Raw genomic sequence first — 6,000 nt, forward strand, 5'->3', positions numbered from 1 at the left:
TGTAAACAATGCAATGCATATGCAAACACCACGGTTTTTCTATTAGAATTGATATTCATACTTACTTGCAGTTTTCAAGCGGGACATTGTTGTCAGATTGCTTTCAGCAACAATTTATTTACTTAATGGTCAATTTTTCACCCATATGTTTACTCGATTTCAGGCACCAGCTTCTGGTTTGTTTACTCGATCGACGCGCGTCCATCGAATTTTGTGGAGTGGTTTGACGTTTTGCTGCAGTGGCACATTCCATCGATGACGTCATATTGGGAGGTATTCAAGCTCCCCATGTAACGTTTTTTTGCAACTTCCCAAAGGCGAATCATTTGGCGCAAGGCCACGGAGCCACACCTGTACAAGAAGTTATTAGGCGCAAAGCCACGGGAGTGACAAAATGCAGTTTTTTTTTTTGCAAAACGTGAGCTTGTGTCACTTTTTTAAGCTTTGTCAAAATTTCGTAACCTAGCAGCCAGGAAAAAAAGTTGACAAAAGTTGATAAAAAGTGACAACATTTGACGTTCGCGAAAAAGCGTAAACAAACAGCTATTTGGCGCAGTTGTGACCCATTGCTTTGATAATAATGCTAAAATGCATGTTTCTAATTGATGTATGCATCTATTTAGTACTTCTTAAACAACATATCGATGATATTAAGATGTTTGAGCCTTTTGTCGTTTTTGTGTATATTTTTGGTGCGGCCACGAGAAAAGCTCATTTTTGCAGTTGACAAGCAATTTGGACAAACTTGAAATTTTTTCAACATTTTGTCACCTCCGTGGCCACGCGCCGATTCATATCACCACTTTGTATTTTGTTGTGTCCGCACAAATTAAACATGAGACGGTGTGTACGGCACAAACAGAATATGTATATTTTATCACTACTCTTTGGGATCGTTATACAATAACACGTAATAAATAATAACGCATACACACACGCAATGCTGGGAGAGGACAACCGGTCCTGCTCGCGCCGCGATCCTCACTGAGGACGTCACAGGATGACAGCCCTGCTGTCAACAGTGAGCCCTCAGGAAGAGGCAGCGGTCTGTCCACAACATATTTATTAAAATATATGTTTATATGTTAGCCGTTTCGTAAACCTTTTGCATCTTCTTCATCTCATGACTTTTTACACGATGTTGGTTTTTATATGAAATTTTGTGAGCTAGAAATAATATAATATTTTTTTCAAAAAAAATCATACAACGAATAATTCTTCTTCATTTTGCAATGTCGCTAATCTGGTTTTTACAAAATAATTTAACGATCGCTTGTTTGACCCTTGTTAAACCGTCTTGTGTACGACCAAAAACCTTTACGTAATCGTACAACCGCCTACCCGGGTAGGCCATACATTTTGTATGGATCAATTATGTTTTTCGTGGTTAACAGCGTATATCTTTTGAATTACAGTGAACCCTCTCTTATTTGAGAGGCGACGGGACTGTCGAATAAGAGGGGTTTTCAAATTACAGAGGTTGAAAGTGAATGAAAGGTCCATACAAACAAGAAAGAGACAGTATGCAGCCTTAACTGTTGCTATAGGAAACTGTGCATACGATTGCCAATTTGAGCATACATCATTCAATAACCATGGCAACACCATACACAAATAAGAGGAACACAGATTTCAGAGGTTTTCCAAATTAGAGGAACAAAAATGTACTGGAAATCAAGGGACTGTGCAAAATGTTCAAATAAGAGAGGTTTTTCAAATTGGAGAGGTGTCAAATAAGAGAGGGATCACTGTACTTGTTAAAGCGAAAGGCCATGCCCAAATAGCCAGAATTGCTTAAGCAGCTCATTTTGGCACGCTAAAGATCGCTGCTCTAATTCGCCTTTTGCAGTAGATAAACAGCATCAAAGTTCTATGTGGGTCTTTCAAACAGCGCCTAAGCAGCTTCCTTATGCCACGATGCCAGGGATTATTTTTCTTTGTGTTTTATTTTCAAGCAAGCGTCATCGATGAAATAAACAACAAGATTTGTTTCGTTTAAACACATATGTATATTTTTAAATCTTTTGTATTGATGATTACACAAAATTTTACACAATTTAATGATAATTCACAATCACTTCACTCAATATTCATTCTTCAATTAACGAATCTAACTTGTGCAGCAGCAATGAGATTATTGCCGGCGTCCGTCTTTGACACTTTGACAAGCGCCACCTTGTACCGATGTCATGCATTAAAAAGCTATAAAGTTCCACCAAGTTCAGTACCCTTTCTTAACAAGCCTTCAAGTTCCATCATGAACCCTACGCATAGTGCTAATCAGCCGCAAAGTTCCAAAGAGTACCATGTGCCTGTTAAAAAGCTCCATAGTTCCGTAAAGTACCGTCTATCTCTTAATCAGCCACAAAGTACGACATAGGAACGATTTTTCGTTAAACAGCCCTAAATCAGCTATAAAGTACGAGCTGGCTGTTTGGGTGGGAGCAAGGTGTTATAAATGACAAGGTGAAGTTGTTCAGAGCAAAATGACATTTCTCGACTTGACATTTCTCTTCCTGGGGCTCCAGTATAAAAATCGGGGAGGGGTGGTGCGGGGTAATGAAATTTGTATGCAGAGAGTGACAGATGTCCCCCACAATGTCGCCCAGCAAAAGCGATAAAAATCAACCTTCTAAATACATTATCCTTGCATGGGAGTGACAAAATGCTGACAAATTTTTCAAAATGTGTCACTTTTTTGAGCTTTTGTCAAAATTTTGTAACCTGGAGCAGCCAGGAAAAAAAGTTGACAAAAGTTGACAAAAAGTGATAACATTTGACGTTCGTGAAAAAGCGTAAACAAACTGCTATTTGGCGCAGTTGTGACCCATTGTTATGATAATAATGCTAAAATGCATGATTCTAATTGATTTATGTACCTATTTAGTACTTATTAAACAAAATATCGATGATGTTCAGATGTTGGAGGTTTTTGTCGCTCTTGTGTATGTTTTTGGTGCGGCCACGAGAAAAGCTCTTTTTTGCAGTTGACAAGCAATTTTGACAAAGTTGAAACATTTTTTCAGCTCCGTGGCCACGCGCTATTTGATTTGATCGAAAACTATCTTATAGGTTCATAATAATGTTCTATAACATATCGTAGGAAAATTAGAATTTTAAAAATCCTATCAAGATTTTTTTCAATCAAAAATATGTTCTAACTCTACCACCATAACTGGCCAGGACGCATGTTTTAAGTGGATGATTAGTCTTTGTTACGCGTGCGATTATTCAAAATGTCTCAAACTGTAATTTCGCGTGGTGCGCGATCACCTTAATCTAGAAACCGGGAACGCTACGTGTAAAAGCGTAATAAAAATGCGTCACAAACACTAACATGCGGCACTCACGCGTACGTACACTTATGTACTATTCCCTACCAGCATTAAACAGCTTTGAAGGCATTCAGAAGGCATTTAAAGCCTTAGTCGCCTTAGAAGGCGAATAAAGATTTCAACCGAAACTTTCACGGCTGAAACGGGATCTCTTCGAAATCTTTCAACTTTTTGATTCAACGAGAACAGATAACTTGCCACCATCTTAGCTTGTTTATATGCTGGTTTTGCACCCTCACTAATGTAACTGCCAACTAGAGTAGTTACAACGCTTTTGGTTACGAACCGAGAAAGCGTGTGTTCGAATCCTAATTTTTATTATCTTTTTTCTGTGTTTATTTCTTTTTAAATTATTATTTTCTTGCTATAATTAGAACAAACCAAATTTATGTGAAGCGAAATTTTAAAAACACCTTTTAAAAAACATAATAATGACTTTGTTTACCCTTCATAATCAGGATGGGAGAAATATGTATCTCATTTTTCCTTTTACTAGAGTTTTCGAAATAATTTTGTTATATTAATACCTTTCAACGAGTTGGTCTTTAACAACCGAATAATGCAGACCATATTTAATAAAGTGAAATAGCTTAGAGCTTAACGCAAGAGAACATAACACGTAAATCGTGGTATCGAATCTCACGTGAGAATCTGCGTACGAACACTACAACAGTGCAGTGCTGAAGACGCTTGTAAGGTTTTCTTTTGACAGTTGAAATTTCAAATTTCAAATTGAAAGCTAAATTTTTCAATGACATCCCAAATAGCCAGCTCGTACTTTATAGCTGATTTAGGGTTGTTTAACGAAAAATCGTTCCGATGTCGTACTTTGTGGCTGATTAAGAGATAGACGATACTTTGCGGAACTTTGGAGCTTTTTAACAGGTACATGGTACTCTTTGGAACTTTGCGGCTGATTAACACTATATGTAGGGTTCATGATGGAACTTTAAGGCTTGTTAAGAACGTGTACCGAACTTGGTGGAACTTCATAGCTTTTTAATGCATGACATCGGTACAAGGTGGGTCTTGTCAAAGTGTCAAAGACAGGCGCCGCCAATCATTTCATTGCTGCTGTACAAGTTAGATTAGTTCTTTGAAGAAGGGATTTTGAAGGAAGTGATTGTGATTGTACAGTAAATTGTGATACGTTTCGTGTAATTTATGAATATTAAGGATTTAAAAATATACACATGTACACAAACAAAACAAATCCTGTAGTTTATTTCATCCATGACGCTTGCTTGAAAATAAAACACAAAGAAAAATAATCCCCGGCACCGTAGCTTAAGGAAGCTGCTTAGGCGCTTTTTAGAAGGACCGACTGGAACTTTGATGCTGTTTATCTACTGCAAAAGGCGAATTAGAGCAGCGATCTTTAGCGTACCAAAATGAGCTGCTTAAGCAATTCTGGCTATTTAGGATCCCAAATAGCCAGCTCGTACTTTATAGCTGATTTAGGGCTGTTTAACGAAAAATCGTTCCGATGTCGTACTTTGTGGCTGATTAAGAGATAGACGGTACTTTGCGGAACTATGGAGCTTTTTAACAGGCACATGGTACTCTTTGGAACTTTGCGGCTGATTAGCACTATGTGTAGGGTTCATGATGGAACTTGAAGGCTTGTTAAGAAAGGGTACTGAACTTGGTGGAACTTTATAGCTTTTTAATGCATGACATCGGTTCAAGGTGGCTCTTGTCAAAGTGTCAAAGACGGACGCCGGCAATAATCTCATTGCTGCTGCACAAGTTAGATTCGTTACTTGAAGAATGAATATTGAGTGAAGCGATTGTGAATTATCAGTAAATTGTGTAAAAATTTGTGTAATTTATCAATACAAAAGATTTAAAAATATACATATGTGTTTAAACCAAACAAATTTTGTTGTTTATTTCATCGATGACGCTTGCTTGAAAATAAAACACAAAGAAAAATAATCTCTGGCATCGTGGCATAAGGAAGCTGCTTAGGCGCTGTTTGAAAGACCCACATAGAACTTTGATGCTGTTTATCTACTGCAAAAGGCGAATTAGAGCAGCGATCTTTAGCGTGCCAAAATGAGCTGCTTAAGCAATTCTGGCTATTTGGGATATTTCAAAGGCATTTAATTACTGCTAAATGCACTGCTGATCGCCTTCAATTCGCCGGCGATTACAAGGCGATTAGAAGGCATTTAATGGAAATTTGCGGGTAGGGTTATCCTCGGAAAGGATAAACTAACACCCTAAAAATTGTATCGGCTTCCGGGGGTATAAAAGGGACTGAACTTTCAATAAATAATCATTCTGATTTTGCAACTCTAGGAATCCTCTTTTTTAATTTTGCATATTCGGATCAGAAAGAATTCTCTCATCCCTCTTCACCCCCTTCTGCGGCATAGGCTCCTCAAATTACTTGAGAGAGCAACTAGCGGGAAGGTTAATTATTGGTGTTGAACGGTTGAGAAGATCGCTGTTACCCAAGCGGGTTTGACTTACAAGGCCGCATCCTTCGCGTGGCCCACAGACCCGTTCGCCGTAGTAACAGTCTTTTTCTAAGTTTTACTTACGTTTCTTTCAAAATTTATATACATTTTTCAATGGTTTTGCTTGTTGTATAAAAATATATGTTGACGATCTATAAAATATGCTCATGATGTTTTATTAAAAACCGGCTCCGACCGGC

The sequence above is a fragment of the Anopheles gambiae genome, chromosome 3, assembly GCF_943734735.2.
Source record: "Anopheles gambiae chromosome 3, idAnoGambNW_F1_1, whole genome shotgun sequence".
Classification (NCBI taxonomy): domain Eukaryota; kingdom Metazoa; phylum Arthropoda; class Insecta; order Diptera; family Culicidae; genus Anopheles; species Anopheles gambiae.